Source organism: Copadichromis virginalis, linkage group LG16 (genome assembly GCF_057382275.1).
Source record: "Copadichromis virginalis isolate Kocher_CV1m ecotype Utaka linkage group LG16, C_Virginalis_male_GT1.1, whole genome shotgun sequence".
NCBI lineage: Eukaryota > Metazoa > Chordata > Actinopteri > Cichliformes > Cichlidae > Copadichromis > Copadichromis virginalis.
The window spans coordinates 30,870,345-30,891,251 of record NC_140633.1 but is presented as its reverse complement, the minus strand read 5'-3'; positions in this window follow the sequence as shown (position 1 = coordinate 30,891,251).

Sequence of the window (20,907 nt, the reverse complement as noted above, 5' to 3'; positions counted from 1 at the left end):
TGACAAATCTCTCCTGACACCCCTTAAAGGGAACTAACTGGCTCCTAATGAGGAGTGGGAAAATCCTTACTTGGAACACTTTTTAAAAAATCTTTATTTTCTTTTTATCTTGCTTTTAAACTGAAACCATAAACTGTCTGTGGGCACAGTTTCAAACAGAATCAACTATTTGTTTGAATACAGCAAAATAAATAAAACTAAGTAAAAAAAATACAGAACAGGAGCTGCTCGGCCATGGAAAACGATGGCATGAAGCTTCCAGCACAGAGCTTTTGTGCTGATGTTAATGTCAGAGGAGATTTGGAGCTTTTGTACACTATGCACCTCAGCTGTAACTTTATGTGGTGTGACACTTACGGGCTAACTTGCTGTGGTTCCTAAAAGCTCCCACTTTGCAAAAATACCACTAATACCTCAGCTGATCATGGTATACCTCGGAAGTTCACTTTCCATGAACTGACTTGTTGCAGCAGCGGAATCCTGTTACAGTACCACACTCAAATTCAGTGAGCTTTTTACAACGACCCATTCTTTCGCAACTATATATATATAAAGGCAGACTACATTACTAGGTGTTTGGTTTTATATCCTTGTGGCAGTGAGACCGAAAGCCCCTGTATTCACAGATTAAAAAGTGAGGCTCAATACCTTTGTCCATGTGTATATCAATTATTTATGTTATATTTAGAGAACTTAAAATCCAGCTTTAATTTACTTGCAGTAATTTTAATCACAAATCACATCTACGAAACATCTTGTAGAGATGGTGAGAAGTAGGTGGAGGTATGAGGAAGATGGTGATGATGCTAACAGTGCTCCCAGGGGCTCTTGGCTTGCTGTGGAAGCCCTACGAGTGGAGGTAAGAATAAACAAAGGTTAATCCTCTTAGACAGGCCGAGGAGAACAGCTAGGTGTGACAGCCCTCCTGTTCATTCACCAATGCGTTTGCTACCTAGAGGCAAAATCTTGCCTGTCTCGTCATAAAGGCTACTTGCTTAAACCTGGATAGACACTTGCTGCCCTGGAGTGAATGGAAATGCAGTGTTGAATTTTGCTGTGGAATTCAAACATTATTCCTGCCTCTATCATAAAGTCACCCATGAATGTAGCACAGTTAAACTGGTAAAATCACATCTATGTGATCGATGTATATGTTTAAAATGTAAAAGAAAATAAATCTTTTTAAATCCAGTATTTAGTTTTTGTTCTGCTTTTTCTGAAACATTTGATTGCGACCGCTTTCTGGATGTGCTGGCTGAGAGATACGATCATACGTGTGTTCCCAAGCAACTGAGCATAAACATGTAAAATCAAAGACACCAATGACGCACTCAATGGCGGGGGGTGGTGTTCGTGAGTCATATCATAGTTTCCTGGCTTGTATTAAACATGAAAAGGAAGGTGACCATAACAAACACAGCAGAGGAAATGGAAAAACCAACAGCAAGCTTTGGGGTGAAGAAGAAGAAGAAGAAAAAAATCTGCAGAGGGTCAACGAGCCAAAGAAGAAAGGGCAACAAACAGAGGACCGAGAAAAGAGTATAAATGAATCCAAAAATAGCATCACTGTTAAGGAGAGTTGGTTCTTTTCAATTTGTGTATGGACGCTTTTTCTAAAGCATTAAAGAAGAAGAAGTAAGAACTGTCACGATCTGGTACAGGGATTCAAGCGCAGAGCGGTAAGGTATCTCCAAGGTGTGGTTTATTTACAGTGCAGTGCAATATATGTACAGTGAAGGGATCCAAAACTCCGGGGGGAAATCACAGGGTAACTCGCTCACGTCTTCTTCTCTCACACTCACACACTTTCCCGCAGCAGGGAGGTCGCAGGTCCGGGGGGGGGGGGGGAGATCTGAAGCAGACGAGAAGGCAGGTCACCAACTAATCACAAGTCACGGATAAGAAGCACAAGAGCTGTGAGAACACTAACGTTAGGGGTACAATCATCCAGCGACGAGAGGATCTGTGTTCCAGCCTCAAATAGTGCTCCCGGTGATGATGGGTGAGTGTTGTCAGGTGTGTGTGTGGGCCAAGGGCGGGAGCCCACAGTGAGCTCCGCCCAGGCAGAGAGGGAGAAAACAGCAACAGCAATTGTAGCCTTGTGGGGCCGACCGGGCTGGCACGGAGACCATGACAGTACCCCCCCCTCAACGGGAGCCTCCCGGTGACCCACCAGGCTTACCTGGATGCCTGCGGTGGAAGTCCCGGAGCATGGCACCATCCAGGACAGCAGCTCGAGGCACCCAGGAGCGTTCCTCTATCCCGTAGCCCTCCCAGTCAACCAGGTACTGAAAACCCCGACCCCGGCGCCGGGAGTCCATGATGCGGGTGATATTGTAGACCAGCTGACCATCCACGAGCCGGGGGGGCGGCGGGGCCCTGGAGGGAGGGCACAACGGGCTGGAGAGCACCGGCTTGACCTGAGACACATGAAAGACATTGTGAATGCGCATGTTGCGCGGCAGCTTGAGGCGGACAGACACAGGGTTCACAATGGCCTCAACGGGAAAAGGGCCAATAAACTGAGGAGACAGCTTCTTCGACTCAGTCCATAGCGGCACAAAACGGGTAGCCAGCCATACTTGCTGACCGATGGTGTACACGGGGGCCGGTGTCCGGCGACGGTCAGCGAGGGTCTTGTTCCGCTCCTTAGTACGGAGCAGGGCAGCCTGAGTCGCCCGCCAGGCACGACGGCACCCGCGGAGGTGAGCCTGTACAGAAGGAACGGAGTGCTCACCTTCGATGGCCGGGAGCAAAGGTGGTTGATAGCCCAGGGACGTTTCGAAGGGAGACTTGCCCGTGGCGGAGGATGTGTGGCTGTTGTGGGCGTATTCGATCCATGGAAGCTGTTCACTCCAGGTCGATTGGTTGTGCGAAGTGACACAGCGGAGGGCAGCTTCCAGCTCCTGGTTGGCCCGCTCCGATTGCCCGTTACTCTGTGGATGGAAACCGGAAGACAGACTGACCTTGGCCCCCAGTGCGGAGCAGAACTCCCTCCAAACACGGGACGTGAATTGCGGCCCCCTATCCGAGACGATGTCCTCGGGGATCCCGTGAAGACGGAACACATGGGAGGTGAGGAGCCGGGCCGTCTCCAAGGCCGAGGGGAGCTTCGGGAGGGCGACGAAGTGTGCAGCTTTGGAGAAACGATCGATAATGGTAAGTATGGCGGTGTTACCAGCGGAGGGCGGCAGGCCCGTGACAAAGTCCAAAGAAACATGGGACCATGGTCGAGCTGGTGTAGGGAGAGGCTGCAGAAGACCCGGTGGAGGGCGGTTCGAAAGCTTATTCCGGGCGCAGGTCGAACAGGCGGCTACATACTCCTTGGCATCCCTAGTCATAGCAGGCCACCAGAAGTAACGTCAGAGGAACGAGCAGGTGCGGAGGACCCCAGGATGGCATGAAAAGCGGGCGGTGTGAGCCCACTGGAGAACCTGAGAGCGGACGGCTGAAGGAACGAAGAGGCGACCAGGTGGACCAGTGCCAGGATCCGGTTCGGTCTCCTGCGCCTCTTGGATGAGCCCCTCGATCTCCCAGGAGATGGCTCCAATTACGCAGGCGGCCGGGAGGACAGGCTCAGGGTCCGAGTCCTCCCCAGTGATGGAGAATTGCCTGGACAGGGCGTCTGGCTTTACGTTCCGTGTTCCTGGCCTGTAGGTGATAGTAAAGTCAAAACGAGCGAAAAACAGTGCCCACCTGGCTTGCCGGGAATTGAGACGTCTAGCCGAGCGCAGGTACTCCAGATTCTTGTGATCCGTCCAGACGATGAATGGTTGTGCTGCTCCCTCCAACCAATGTCTCCACTCCTCCAGGGCCAGCTTGACGGCCAGAAGCTCCCGGTCCCCGATGTCATAGTTACACTCTGCTGGGGAGAGACGGCGAGAATAAAAGGCACACGGGTGCAGCTTACCGTCCATCTGTTGAGACAGAACTGCCCCAACCCCGGAGTCCGACGCGTCCACTTCCACAACGAACTGCCGTGTAAGGTCCGGTTGCCGGAGTATGGGAGCGGTGGTGAACCTGTCCTTGAGCAGGGCGAAGGCTCGCTGAGCGGCAGAATCCCACTGGAAGGGAACCTTGGGAGAGGTGAGTTTAGTGAGAGGGAGAGCGATTCTGCTGAAATCACGAATGAACCGTCTGTAAAAGTTGGCGAATCCCAAAAAACGTTGCACTTGGCGGCGATCAGGAGGAGTAGGCCATTCCACCACAGCCCGCACTTTCTCCGGATCAGTCCGCAAGTCCCCCTTCTCGATAATGTGGCCCAGAAAACTCACTGACGCCACGTGGAAATCGCACTTCTCCCCCTTCACAAAGAGCCGGTTCTCCAGAAGGCGTAGCAGGACCTGCCGGACATGGACCTTGTGCTCCTCGAGTGTCTTAGAAAAGATCAAGATGTCATCCAAGTACACAAATACACAACGGTTAACAAAATCACGAAGGACATCATTAACCATCGCCTGAAACACTGCGGGGGCGTTAGTCAGCCCAAACGGCATCACGAGATTCTCAAAGTGGCCCCGATGCGTATTGAACGCGGTCTTCCACTCATCCCCCTCCCTGATGCGCACCAGGTGGTAAGCGTTGCGCAGATCCAGCTTGGTAAAGACGGTCATGCCTTGAAGCAGTTCAAAGGCGGAGGAAAGCAACGGCAAAGGGTATTTGTTCTTAACAGTGATCTGATTAAGGCCCCGATAGTCAATACACGGCCGCAGCGAACCATCCTTCTTATCCACGAAAAAAAAACCCAGCCGCGACAGGGGAAGAGGAGGGGCGAATCAACCCTGCCGCCAGCGACTCCGAGATGTAACGCTCCATAGCATCCCTCTCAGGCCGGGAGAGGCTGTACAGGCGGCTAGACGGCAGCGGAGCTCCAGGAAGAAGATCGACGGCACAATCGTACGGGCGGTGCGGGGGAAGGGACCGCGCCCGATCCTTACAAAAAACATCCCGCAGATCATGATAAACCCGCGGAACCATCGAGAGGTCCGGGGCGTCCGACGGCAAGGCCGTGGGTGGGAGCGAAACGGGGGAAGCCGCAGCCCGGAGGCAGTTCATATGGCAGGCCACACTCCAACCTAGTACGGCACCCTTCTCCCAGTCGATATGCGGGTTGTGGAGGACAAGCCAGGGGTGACCCAGAACCAGCGGAGTGAGAGGAGCCTTAAACGAAAAAAAACAAATCCTTTCTGCGTGATTGCCAGAGAGAGATAATGAAAGGAATTCAGAAACATGAGTGATGTCAGGCAGGCGCTGGCCCGACAGTGCGTGAACGCGGAGGGGGCGTGACAGAGGCTCCAAGGTGATGTTCAGTTTGGCGGCGAGTGAGGTGTCAATAAAGTTCTGCTCAGCCCCAGAGTCAATGAGAACGGAGAGAGAATGAGAAACAGTCCGAACACGCAGAGTAGCCGGCAAAAGAAGCCTGGGGAGAGGGCTTTCACTCGACAGATCGCCCACCAGCACCCTCACGATCACTGGTGAGCGCACCCTTTTGCCAGCGTTGGGCAGGAGGAGACAGAGTGGCCTTTACGGCTGCAATAAACGCACTCACCGGAGGCAAGACGGCGCTGGCGCTCCGCGGGCGACAGCCGTGAGCGCCCAAGCTGCATGGGCTCTTCCCCATCCCCGGTGTCGGCGTCACACGACCCATGGGCTGCAGTAGGGGTCCCACAAAAGTCCAGCGGGGCATGCCCCGAATGCGCGCGTGCGCTCCGATGTGCGCGCACCTGATCGTCCACCCGCATACACAAAACCAGAAGCGCATCCAGGGAGGAAGGCAGTTCACGGAGCATTAGTTCATTCTTTATTTCCTCATTAATATTAGTGAGCAATGCACTTTTAAGGGCCTCTTCCCCCCATTTCGCCTGTTCAGCCAAGGTAGAAAAGTCAATAGAAAAATCAGCCATGCTGCGTTTACCTTGTTTAAGCGCAAGCAAGCGCTGGCCGGCGGTGGCAGTTGTGGCTTTCCTGTCAAACACACCTTTAAACTTAGTAAGAAAGTCAGAAAAGGTGATGTCCGGCTCCGCCTGAAGCGCAGCTTGAGCCCAGGTTAGAGCACGGTCCTGGAGTAACTGGACGATATAAGCGATTTTCGCACCATCAGTAGAAAAGGCTTGCGGTTGCTGGCGAAACTGAAGGGCACACTGAGTGAGAAAACCAGCACATTTATCAATCTCTCCCGTGAAAGCCCTGGGAGTAGGGAGGAATCTGTCAACGTGAACAGGTGGCGCGACACTTACAGCTGGAACTGGCGCCTCCAACGGAGGAGCGGCGACCAGAGGAGCGGCCGGTAGCGGTGTTAGCCGAGCCACAGCCTGTGTGAGGTTCGCCAGCTCTGCTCGAAGGTGAATGAACATCTGCTCGTGGCGTGCCAGCATCGCGGCCAAAGTGGCGAGGGTGGGAGTCGAGACCGCTGGGTCTGCTGAATCCATTTCCGGGGCTGGATGATTCTGTCACGATCTGGTACAGGGATTCAAGCGCAGAGCGGTAAGGTATCTCCAAGGTGTGGTTTATTTACAGTGCAGTGCAATATATGTACAGTGAAGGGATCCAAAACTCCGGGGGGAAATCACAGGGTAACTCGCTCACGTCTTCTTCTCTCACACTCACACACTTTCCCGCAGCAGGGAGGTCGCAGGTCCGGGGGGGGGGGAGATCTGAAGCAGACGAGAAGGCAGGTCACCAACTAATCACAAGTCACGGATAAGAAGCACAAGAGCTGTGAGAACACTAACGTTAGGGGTACAATCATCCAGCGACGAGAGGATCTGTGTTCCAGCCTCAAATAGTGCTCCCGGTGATGATGGGTGAGTGTTGTCAGGTGTGTGTGTGGGCCAAGGGCGGGAGCCCACAGTGAGCTCCGCCCAGGCAGAGAGGGAGAAAACAGCAACAGCAATTGTAGCCGTGTGGGGCCGACCGGGCAGGCACGGAGACCATGACAAGAACAGCTAAGAAGGATCAGAAACAAATTGTTCCTTTAATCATGTTTGAGCGATCAGCTTCTAAACCTGGTGACTAATAAAGTATTCTGATTCTGATTCTAAAGTCAGATTTTGAGTCACATCACCAGGAGTGATCTCTGCATTGATGGTGATGTGCAGCACCAAGCAAAAAATTCTGACCCATGAATTATGCATGTGTGCAGATGATGGTGAAATAGTTCTTTTTAGAGCCTACTGTACTCCTCTGTATACAGTACTTATATTACAGCAAAAATAAATAAATAAACGGATCTCACTAAAATGTGTTTTAACTATTCATGTTCCTAAATTTGCATGAATTTATTTGCTCATTGACTGATTCTGAAAATGTCTTGATGCATGCTCAAATCATCATTTGCGCAATAATGATCAAGGAACTGACCTCACAGCCCATTGTTCATTCAGTGGGCTTTCAGTCATTGTGTACTGTATTGTTTATAAGATCGGGGAAACTTGCAGTCAGCTGAGACTGAAGAAGTCACTTTGATGAGTGACAAAACGTTTCTCCCACTGAAAACGTTACGTCCAGATGAAGAGATTCAACCTTTGGGGATTCTGAAAACGTGGTCACAATGGCCTGAACTGAACTTGCTCTGAATCAGATATTAGTCTCGCTTTTGGAATTTGTTTTATCCTTGTGCTGCTTTTACTCTCTTTCTTTTATATGAAGATGGACCGTGATATCTGAAATAAAGTTTCCAAAGAGACTCAGACTAGTCCGATGCTGATTTGACATGGTGTGGTGTATTTGCTGGTTAGCATTGATGTGACGATTTTGTCTTTGAAGCATGAACAATATATTGACAGGTTTCCACTAGCACGTGGAGTCATTGTGCACACAGATGGCAGAAATAGTTCTGTGTACTGAAGGGATTTTTTTAAAGTGTACTTTAAAAAAGTACACTCTATGGGACAGAATCCATGTGTCTATCCACTATCTGTAAATCACACACAGTGCTTAAATGTTATCTTTTGTGTGTGTGATTGTCTCTACATTCTCATTTATTCCTGGCACTGTGCTAGCACATTAATCCTCTATCTGAAATCTGTCAATCTAAGTCAAGTCATGAGAAAACCTCGCTATCGATCGATCGCTTTAGTTCAGCACGACTGCCACAAGTAACTAATAAGTAATGATAATCATCAAAATATATTCCTGTAGCAAATTGGTAATGGGCATCAGAGAAATTGTTGCAGAGAAATTTAATCTAAATGTAAAGAACCTTGGAGCCAAACCCCTAAAAGGAGTGTTTAGGGGCATCAGGGTAATAGGGCCACTCCTCTCATTCAACCCTCCAGGGTGGCAGGGGCAGGTCAAGGGCTCTGATTGTCAGTGTTTATTAATGGGCCCTGCAGAAGGGAGTGACAGCAGGGTGATCTCTGATGATGATGTCTTATTGCTTTCCATGAGCACCTCAGGTACATACATATTTATGATGTGCTGCCACCTAAACGCCAGCTAGAAATATCTGTTTAACACCCGGCCTATTCAGGTGCTTACCAAAGTATAGCCGGAACAAAACAATCCATTGGCACTAATAGTGCCTGTGCCTCGGTAACTTTAACAAACCACAGAATGACTTTGCCCTTTCGTTTATATCTAAGGTAGCACAGAAATGCAATACTTCATCATCATCATGGTGCAGTTTGGAAAGAAAAGTGGAAAAACTGCTTTATGTTACAAAACGAGAAAAACTCGTCAGCACTTTGTATTAATCAGATGGCTTTTTGACCACCAATTGAATTAATTTGAACTAATTTGTATGACAGATTGATTTGTGACACTACACATGTATGTATTAAATATTAACAGTTAGCACTTCCCCAGGGACAGATGCGATTTTAAAGGGCAGCTCATACGCAGTCATTTAGTTGATTAATATGGCCTACTCATTTACAGCATACAGATTTGTTTTACTTACTTATTCATGTCTTCACAGAGTGCTACTCTCCTTGATCTTATGCCCGTACTTCATTGTTATTCATTCAGAGCGGCACATTCAATAGTTCGGTGCTATTTACTGTCCGGACGGTGACATTCATTTTCATCCCAAATCAGTGGAATAATAGTGTAATCAAAGTACTTCTTTACAAGAAAGACACAAAGATGAAGCAAGACAAAAGTGAATCTAAGAGGACAATAACTTTCTGGGTTTGCACAACATATAACTGGAAGAAAGACAGTGTATTAGTGAGTACAACATGCATGTTTTGCTGCATGATTCAGAAGGATTCTTGTTTTTGAGGCCCTCTGCTATATCGGGGGAAAAAGCTTGCATTTACTTTTCGTGCATGACCCTGAAGCTGAAAGAAGTAGTTCATTTGATTAATCAGCAACAATTTTGGTTCTTGAATATTTGCATCTATAAACTGAAGCATCCAACCACTATGTGTTAAGACATCACATTGAAAGCTTGGAAACTGGAATGAGCATTTTTTTTTTGGCGTCTTTAATAGGCCAAACAATTACCTAATTGAGAACATAATCATTGTACTAAGCCATAATGAAAATAGTAATTACTTGCAGCCTAAAATGTGTTTCAGACAAGAAGTGTGCCACTATAATTTTCTCTTTCAACTTACTGTCTACGCCAGAAGTGTAGAACGAGTATCTGACCAATCTTAAAATATAATCTAGACCTGACAAACTGACAGAGCTGGAAGAGACGTTTCTACAGCAGCCTGACAAACATCAGCTGTAATTTGATGGTGCTAATTAGATCAGCTCTCCTGCAAAGCACTGAGATCAGCTGGCTGTCACTGTTATCATATTCATGCTGACTGGTCAGAATATATTGGTATTTATTTTTGTGATGGATAACAATATGAAAACAGAAGTTGTGGATGTTCTAGGTACCTGCAAAACTCTTCATCCTGGTTTGTTTTAGGTTTAAGCACAAGTTTACTTGATTTTTTTTATCATTTAAAGTTTGCAATTTGCAAGACTGCAAACTTAAATATACGAGTTTAAGTTAGACTACAAATGAAAAAGACGACAAAGGTCAGGGTAGAATAGCTTCACATACAAGTAGAAAAAAAGGAGCCTGGCATTAAAGATGCCATGATCTGTTTTGAGTCTGGCTAATAGTACAATCTTGATAATTACTGGGAAAAAAATACCAAAGTAATGATGAAAAATGTTTATAGTAATCGAGTCTGTCCTATTTTGGTCAGCCCTCATCTGCAGCCTAGTCAGTCTCTCAGGCTGCTGCAACAGGATTACATAACTGACATATGTAAGGCCAAAACAGGGAAAACACATACATTCCTGGAAAAATACAAAAAAGCAACTGCAAGCAGAGTCAGAGAACAGTCATGGCTCAAGAAATGAAAATCACAAAGAGCAGCAGCATCATCTTTAATTATAAATCAGTAAATCTAAGGCTTGCCTACCCACAAGGTCCTTCAACTAAATATTCATAGCAGTCATTTATTCAGTAAGCATGTTTGTTGTATTTGTACTGCAATGATCCATTTAAGCACTTTTGAAGACAAGAGCGCTTTCAATGCCTCTCCAGCCATCCAAGAGACAGGGAGAGTGGAGGTGACCTTAAAAATTAAAAGCCACATTTTTTTTACATTTTGTCTAAAAAGCTGCTTGGTTTTCAGGTAAGATGGAGTTAAACTGTGCCACTGTATAGAGTTACACTATTGCTACAGTTGTTGGCTACTAATCCAGAAGCATGAGCCTGTTATAGGAATTCGTCCTAAAGCTATTTTTTTTTTGTTAATCATATGTTGTTGTTGTTTTTAAATTGTGATCTATGTCACATAACCATTGTAAGGTCACCTGTATTTGGAGCCGAGCATCTCTTGACCATTTAAAAGCGTTGTAGCTCTTGCGTTGAGCTGCAGATGACTGACCGTGCTGACTGTGGAGAAAATAACATTTTTTCGATGCTATCTTTAAACAAGACCTTCATTTTTTCTTTAAAAATCTTTTGATATTATTTTTTCGTATTTTTTACGCCCACTGTTTCAGTTAGCAGTTGATGTAGATAACTCTCAGGTCAAATTGTTGTTGAAGTGAGTTCAGATTCAGAGAGGTGTCTGTGCCATGATGGCCCACATATCATTTGGCATGAGATTGCGTACGCTGGCGTGATGTTTGTAGCACAAAATCAAATGGGCTTTATCTTTCCTACCTCTCCTTTTAAACCAACAGAAAAATATCTCTTCTCTGCAAATAAGTTGTAGGTTTTATCTAGTGTGCTGTGCGCTGTGATTTGTGATGACAGGAGTTGAATATTATGCTGATACTGTATGGCACTGTAAATCCACCGCCTCATCTCTGCTCCTGCTGTCAAATGTATTCTGAAGTTGTATTTCAGCCATGTCCCCTCAGCACTGGGCTCACTGAATAGAGAAATAATGAGTGCTGTCTAGAGACAATGTCACTATTATTTTAGATCTCCCAAATCTCTCTCTCTCTCTCTGTCCATGTCCATTTTCTTGGAGGCTTCTCTTGCACCTCGTGTCTTCCCCACATCCTCACTACATCTTTGGCTCTGTCCCCGCAAAGTAAAGTCATACCACCCACTCCGAGTTGATTTACTTGTCTCCCCTCCCGTTTTGTAAGCTGCACTGTTAAGAGGCTGTCATTAGTGAATATGTGTGAAATGTGTAAAGGCGGTGTGCAAGAGGGGTTGCAGTCAGTCCATGTGATTAGAAACTAGCTGGCTTAATGACAAAGCTAAGAACATGCCTCAAAGACTGGATGCATCATGCCATCTGTTTGGGTGTCGTCCACACGTCTTTGCCACTGTCACACAGGATGTCGCATATTGAAGAAATCACAGTCAAATTAAAAAATAAATAAAGGATACTGCATGTGTAGGGCAGGGTGATACATTAGATTTTTGATACACATATACTGATATGTTTGAAAATCATATAAAGGATCAGATTATATTGTTTAAAACTGCATAGTTTCATGTGATGATGTGTTGCAACGGCAAATCCAAAAAGTTGGTAGACTGTGTAACAGTAAAAACACAATGCAATGATTAGAAAATCTCATAAAAAGATATTTTATTCACACTAGAACACAGATTAAAGCGACAATTTGCTATTTGGTGAAAAACATGAGCTGATTTTGATTTTGATGGGAACAACATGTCTGAAAAAAATTAATGTGACATTTAGTATCCCCATACATCGGTATCTTTCAGAGGACAAATGCAATATGATATTTCATATCTTTAAACGGTACTTTTTATACAGTGACAATAGACCCACACTTGTAAAAATCCTAGATTTTTTTTTTCAAGTTTTAAGTCTTTTTCTGAATTAATTAAGTTGACCTTGAAGATCGTGGTGGATGTATGCCAAATTTTAATGGATTGTTAATGTGACCCCACTCTACACCCTTACAAAGTCGAGCTATCGTGTTTAGAAATAGAAAGACATTTATGGAAGAGGTAGTAATGAAGTACAAACAGAGTATGGGGAAAAAGAAAAGTAATAATCCAAAGAACAGGGGAAGCGAGGCAAAACTGGAGATCACAGAGTATGTAACCGGTGAACAGAACAGATATTTTGACAAAAGCAAGACAGGACTATTTATACACTCGGGGCTGACTGGACAGCAGATGGTTATACTACAAAGACAGATTAATGGGTTAGCGACCTACGTTGACCTTAAAGCCAGAGTTTTGTGTGTCACAAAGGTGACTCAGTTTGCTACGCTTAACCACCTTAGGTCAAGTCAGGTTAAAAACAGGATTTGGGCTTATCCAAGTCCTGGATCTCAGGACATCTGAACACAGATACTAGGATCTGTTTTTAAATAGCATATAAAGTCTTTTCATGATCGACATCAGTAATAAATACGGATTCTTAGATGCAAATCCCTTGATTATTTTTTTTTAAATCTCCGCTATAAACAGCTTTACAGAAATGTTATTGTTCTATAACTATTAATACGTGATAATAAAACAGGACATGATTTTTATGTTTATTGTTAGGATGCCTGGGTCGTTGACCCAGGGTATTTGAGTTTATTATATTATTTATACTTTTTAGTCTTTGGTTTCTTTGAGTTCTGTCTTATGGTTTATGTCTCTGTCTCCCCTATCACCTGTATCCCCTTGTCTAGTTCGCGTCTCTGTGTATCCTTAGTTCCTATATCCCCGTGTTCAGTCAGTGTTTGTGTCTGCCCTGGTCCCACGTCTCTGTTCCCTCTGTAGTGTCTGCATGTGAGTCTGTGTTATGTGTTTCCTGTTTTACTTTGAAAGTCTCTGTCTTATCTCAGTGTGTTCAGTTTACGCTTCCTTTTGTCTCGTCAGTTCTGATTTGCCCCAGCTGTGTTTCCCTCCTGTTATTCATTCCCTGATTGCTCCTTCTGTGTATTTAAGCCCTGTGTTTCTCTGTGTCTGTGTCGCGATCTACCGTTTACCTTGCTATGTGTTCTGTCATTCCTCCAGTTTAAGTTTATTTTGAGTTTTTTCACTTATGATATATTTTGAGTATCACATTAAAGCCATTTTGAGTTCACGACTGTCTCCGGAGTCTGCACCTTGGGTCCTATTCCTGTCTGCACACAGCCACACCTAACAGTTTATGCTTCGATTATATAAATTATATTACGATCTTACATGCATCTAAATATTAATTTAATGTAACCGTAATTGCAATCTGTCAGATTCTTCTCTGCCTTAATGATAGACATGTGATATTCATACCTTTGTTAACACAATCAGCATTTTTGCAAGCTGTTCTTTCTAGTATCAAGTGGGCTAAACTTTATTAATATTGGTAGCTTTCTTCCAGTATAACACAGCTATTGTTGCTCTTAGGCTATGCTGTATCTATTTATTCTTGGTGTGTCAACTATGCTGTGAATTTCTAAGCTGTGGGGCTAATAATGATCTTATCTCCTTCTCCTGCTATATTCACACATAGCACTAATTTCTCTGCAGTGTCCATGTTGCTTTTCAGGCTGTATTAAATTTAACTTCTTTCTTTTTTTTCACTCTGCTGCTGAAGTAAACTTATCCATGGTTGTGATTGGTCAGATGTTACCAACACCACTTTACATGAGAACACACTCGTAGCTAGAGTGGGAAAACCTTGGTTATATTATCGAGTATATAACCACTGACGTGTGACCACTTAGCCTGATTACTGATCTTAGCGCAAGTGAGGACAGATAAAGGAAACATCTCCTGAGCGTTTTGGATTTGATTCATAGTACAGGGCCCATGTGCTTTTGTGAAGGTTTTATTTTGCAAGTGGTTATTATGATGCTATTCACATACCCTTGCTGCTTCCCATGGCCATTCACAGTATTCAAGCAAAAAACACTATGTTGAAAAAAAAAAAGAAGCTGTGTATACCTCAAACTGCAAACAAGGTCAGTTTGTAGTGTTTCTATTATGAATCTTTAATTCCTGAACATTTCATGTTTGTAAAACTTTCCCAGCACTTTGATAATAGATTCCAGTTTAAAGTTTGAGTGGAAACATTAAGGCAGGGCCATCGGGGGAAACACTAATGCCTGTTGTGCAGTGGGCCACGCAATGTGGATGCAAACCCAGAGGCTAGATTTTTTTTTTTTTGGCTCTTGTGCCAGGTTTACAATTTGATATTGAAGTGAGTGGGCACCATATACGAGTGCAATATCCAGCTCTGCTTAACATATCCTTATTGGAGAGATTGGGTTTTTGCGAAGACTTGTGGGAGCTGACCAGTCAGGGCTGACTGGGCTTTCTGCACAGCTGGAATTTAAGGCAAGAGAGAGAGAGAATAAACAGCACACTCTCAGAAACTGTAAGAGTTTTTGCTGAAATAGACAGTGAAAAATTATGTTTAATTAACATCTAAGTTAAATATTTTCTGGGAACATTTTCTAACATTTTTACTAACATTTTCCCATTACTTTCTTTTTTGTCAAACCTTCCATGCTCCAGGGTAAACGTTGTTTAAAAGGATAATATTGTTGATAATATTGTTTTGTTTTTAAAAAAAATATTGGTCAATATCAATGCTGCAAAGGCCGTGATAAGCTCCAATACTTTTGCTACGGCTCATCCAGATCTGCAAAGGTTTCTATCAAACTGCCATGAACTGTTTAAAAAGTATATGCTGAGTAGTAAATGGCCTGTATTTGTATAACGCTTTACTAGTCCCTAAGGACCCCAAAGCACTTTACACTACATTCATTCACCCATTCACACACACATTCACACACTGGTGATGGCAAGCTACATTGTAGCCACAGCCACCCTGAGGCGCACTGACAGAGGCGAGGCTGCTGGACACTGGTGCCACCGGGCCCTCTGACCACCACCAGTAGGCGACGGGTGAAGTGTCTTGCACAAGGACACAACGGCTGAGACTGTCAGAGCCGGCGCTCGAACCGGAGACCTTCCAATTACAAGATGAACTGCGAACTCTTGAGCCACGATCGCCCCGATAGTACCGCAATACCACTTTGATTTCATCCATAAACCCTTTTAAATATACTATTTTTTATTGTGTGATTATGACTCCATCTATAGAGATTGTGTGAGTTTCCTGATATGTGTATGAATATGGGAATTATCTCTTGAAACTGCATTTACATGTTAAAAGAAAAAAATATCAGGTCATATTTTTTATATGTCTTGCTGTTGGCTTAATAGCAAAGCAGAAATGAGAAAGAATTGAAAAAAGTAGCTCAAAGGCCACAACACAACTACCCAGCTGCCACCCCTTCCCCACAGTGTCTCTGTGTTAGAATGCAATTTGTTAAATACGTTAACACTTCACTGAAGGATCCGATGAGGGAATTCATCATTCTGCCAGATGCTGAAGGAGCACCTGATTACTTCTCTGTGACTTGGAAAGGAGATATTATTTAGTCATGCATCCAGAAAAAACTGTCAAATATTCTTCCACATGAGTACCATTTATCTTTCTCTTGTATTTGTTCTATAATTTTTGATGACCGTAGTTTTCAAGCATCTGTTCTACAAAATATTACTATCACATTTTGAACACGTTTGCTCGCAGTCTGAAGTAAGTAAAACAGCACATTTTAATCCCAAAATTCTCCCCGACCGTGTGTTGCTGTGAGCTGCGTGTTGCTGCCTCAAATGTTTTACTTGGCAGTGACGAAACATTTGCAGTCACTGAAATATCAGCTTTAACTCGTTATCCTTTCTGCTAAAAAAGAAGATTAATAAACATTGATAAAAGAAGATGTTGGTGTAGTTCTCTGTGCTTTTCTTTCAATTCAAATTACTATGCAAGCGCAATTTAGGTCTCACGTGTGTACAAGTGTCATGGTTATGATTAGGTTTATGAAATCAAGTGCATAAGCCCCTTTTCAGCTTTTTATGCTTGGAGCATTACTCTAATAGAACCTAAAAAAGCTGTTGTATCTTATCCTTTTTTATTACTTATTTATTTTTAATGCTGAAGCTCACCTTCACAGCTATACAGTATTCAAATCTACAATATATTTATTTGATATTTTGTTATCATTATCATAACTTACAAGAATAAAATGCAGATAGGAGTTACATAAAGATTTTTTTCTTTAAAGAGTGAAAATCTGTGAAAAATACAAATTTGATCATATATGATAAGCTGGAAAAAATGATCTGCATTGACAAATAAAAGGAAGGTATCTGCCCAGGAAACCATAAGATATTTGGAAAAGAATAAAATTGGCTTTTTAGAAGAAGAACCTCATGCTACCTGTGAAATATGACAATGGAATTCTTTGAGCGTCTTTCAGTGATTGTTTGGACTATAAATTCTGTGTCATATTCGATAATTATTTTTAAGATACACACTTAAGGTTTGAATTCAGTGGCTTCAGTCATTCCGATCAGGCTTATAAAAATCAAGCATCTATGCATACAGACTGCTTCGACAAACATTTGCGAAAAAATGGGTCGATCTCAGGAGGTCAGTGAACTCCTGCGTGGTACTGTGATGGGATACCACCTGATCTGGTGGCCTGGCTAAGCCCCTTAGGTCCAGTGAAAAAAACTCTTAAAGCTTTACCATACCAAGACATTTAGGACAATCTGATGCTTCCAACTTTGTGAGAACTGTTTGAGAAAGGCCCCTTCCTATTTTAACATAACTCTGCACAAATGCACAAAGCGAGGGCCCATAAAGACATGGATAAGCTAGTGCGGTTTGGAAGAACTTAACTGGCCTGCACAGAGTCCTGGTTTTAACCTGACAGAACATCTCTGGGAGGAACTAGAGCCGAGACTGTGAGCCAGGCCTTCTAGTCCAACATCAGGGTCTTATCCTGAGCTTCTGGAAGAATGCTGTGAAATGACCATAAACACACTCTTAAACCTTGTGGAAAGCCTTCCAACACAGTTGAAGCTACTGTAGCCGCAAAGGATTGGCTGACATCATATTAAACCCAAATGATTAAGAATGCAATCTGAAGAGTAGCATCTGAAGACAGACAAGGAATAATTTTGGAAGTACAGAGTAATTTGCAACCATCTCTCCAAAGGTTTCAGTTAAACAACAAGTGGACCTTTTTACACAGTAATGAGCCTAAGTACACAAGCAAATGCACCAAAAAGGATTAAAGAGAAGAAAATGGTCAAGTCAAAGGGGACGTTTGATTCCCACTTGTGGGGGAATTTGAAACATACAAGAAAACACTGAAGGAATTCCACACAGAAAAGTGGTCAAAAAATTTCAACAAGCCAATGTGAACAATTTCTACGAAAAGCTTTTTCTCCTATAAGTGTTACATCTATTGATATATTGACAATGTATTGAAAATTGTTGAAAAGGCATTTTTTTATACATTAAACACTTTCTAACAAGAATAAAGGTTTGGTTGACTAAATGTGTCAAAGTTAACAATTTCCACTTACTTTGTTCATATGACTACACATGCTAATGGAAGGAAAACATGGAAATGCAAATATATGTCTACTGCAGAGGAGAGGTTAAAGGAGGTAGCATGGATCGTGTCAAGTCTATTGCTACAGTCATTTAAATTTATTTAATAAAGGTTATAAAGGATTTAGAAGGTGGAGGAAACCAAAGATCAGATGTGCTGTGGGGAAAGGAATAACTTAGGAAGTTGGATAATAATTTGTATTGTGAGCTCCAGTAAATGTGTTTTCTTTGCATACAAGCTGTAATCAGCTGACCTGTGCCTCTGCTGCTGCTCTGAGATTTACTGTCTCTGTGGATTATCCAGCTGAATTTAGCTAAACATACGCAGATGCTACTTGAGCCATCATGGCTGATTTAGAAAGTCTAGGCAGTGCAATTTGGAATGCTGTTTGGGATCATTCAGGCCCACTTTAATCCCTGGTTATAAATAAATCGCTATAATGTTGAATTTAACTATATAAATTGCAGGTTTTAGTTGTAAACATCACTGTTGCCTGTTTATAACCGGTCGACAATAAACACAGCTTCTAGTAAAAATGCAGTTCCTCAAGTGGCCACTTCAGACTGGCTCTAACAGCTAATTCATCCCCACAGTCACAAACATACAGCTACTAAGTATATTCTTCAAATTTGTTAGGCAGTAATTAGCCAGTAGCAAAACTATAGTCTATAGTTGTGCTTTTTTCAATGGACTGGCTCTTATATAGTGCTAGTGGAGCACTCAAAGATGCCTCATGCTTATCCCATTCATCCATTCACCCAAGCTGCAGTGCTTTCTGTCTAACATTCACAGACATATTCTGATGGATGCATCACAGAACACTTGTGGTTCAGTCTCCAGACAGGGATTGAACCACTAACTTTCCAATTTGTGGATGGCCCGCTCTACCTCCCAAGCTACACCCTGTAAGCATTCTAGCTATGGTCGGTCATGGCGCCAAACCCCCCCCCCCCCCCCCAAAAAAAAACGCAGTGGCCAAAATGCTAACAGTGACATTTCATAGATGGCTTAAAAAAATAGAAGACGTCGCAGTGACTATGTCAATATTTCATATGCAGTCTATTGTGTTAGATATGCAGAAATGCATAACTACTTCAGTCTCTGTTGACACACTGTAAACACGCTCAGTGTCACACTTTAACTCTTTTATGTGTCTGTCTCATTATTTGGGTAGATTTTATAACTGAAAGCATAAAAACGCTACAGAAAACAACTGATATGCGATCTTTTTTTGTAGGTTGATCTACATTCAGAATCAACATGTAATAATTTTGCATCATAAAACACACCCTCAGACACACAGCACAGTTCACGATACACTGTATTAAAGTGACTTTGAGTGATATCATTCACAGGCACAAACAAAGGTAATTTAGTTCCTGCGTTATTTTGCTTGTTTTAGTGTAACCCAAGGCTATTTAGAATGGATCTATCCAAGTCCCCTAACTTAATCTGCCATTTATAGGCTGACATGTAGGGAGGGGGCGAGGACAGGCATTGTGCTTTGTGATTGGACCAAAAAGTAACCAAGGAAACCATACTGCTTTAAGTGTTGTAAATTGGTTAAAATTAGTTTATCTGTAATGCGAGTTGCAAGATGGTTGAAGTAAACATGATCAATCAGGACTTGTGTCACAACTCAAACTGTCGAGACGCTAAGCTGTTGTTCCTCCAGTTGCTGAGGTAGGTGTGTGTTTTGAGAACATTTTAAGTACCTAGAACGCGCCTCTGACTCCTGTATGGAAATTTGGAACATAATTAAAGAAAGCATTTCAAAGGTAGCCTCATAAATAATGCAAATTCTTTGTTAAATGTCCCTGACAGCCAATGCTGGCGCAGCAGAACGTGAACCTCGAGAAAGGCTGAGCTGGTCTATCTGGTCATCAGGTGCCTCCCTCGGAGTGCTATAAATTGACAGAAATGGGAGACAGCCAGAATAGATGAGATAGCTTTAAATGAACACCCCCTATTAATAAAATTCTTAATGTGACACTATGAGGCTCTAAATTGGTACATAAATAGTACAACACAAAACATATGGGGCTTCGTCAGAATCCTGTACAGTGGTTTTGTTTACCTGAACCAAATCCAAGCTGTAGTTTGTTGCATCAAGTCAAATTAATGATGGTTTTAAGTATAACACTTCTTTCTGTGTGTTTTTATATATTAGAATTAAATACATTGTGTCTAAATGAACACCACTAGCATTCAGATGGCTCCGATTTGTATTTTCATTTTTCTTTTCTGAGCTTCCTTTTTTCCCGCCTCTAAAAGCATGTTTGAAGTGGTGTTTCACTCATAAAATGCACATTGTTAAGAGGCCCACTTACTGATTGCATAATTACCTTGTGCCTTTCTCAATCAGAGACAGAGACGGTGAGCACAAGTTGAATGAAAGGAGACAGCAAGGATTTTACTGTACTGTCATTAACATAAATCTTCCTTAATGTACTAGCATGGTATCTGTGCAATGTAAGGAAGATAATTAGTTATTCTTCCTGCCTCCATTAAAACTTGGGTGTAACATATAAATTTGGTTGTGCTTTTTTAGTTTCACAGAAGCAAAATTACACGAAGAGATCATATATCGCTCTTGTTTGCCTTTTCAGTCAGTGACTGCTTAATTTTCATATGCATTGCTGACACTGTACAAGCAAACTTAAGTCTGATTGCCTGCACAGAACAAACTGTATCCTGATTGGCTTCAGCTTGATTGGCTGAATGATTAAAAAAAAGAAAAAAAAATACACTCAGAGAATCACATTAATTATAAACTTTTGATTAATATGAACTTCGTTAATCAAGAAAACAATTCAGTGGTGTATTTCTCAAATTATTTTATTGCCCAGCTTTATCCATTCATCTTATTTTTCATGGGCTCACTGCTGAAACACACACACACGAAGCGCACACACTGCTTTGCTCTACCCAAATTTAACTAGTAGCTCAAGTTAGGAAGACCACTTAAAGCCTGATATTTTAACCAGAGTGTGGCTCAGCCTTTCCGAGTGTTGGTTTAGCCCAAAGGTCCGTGACAGATGTGGGTGATGTCTCTGCCCC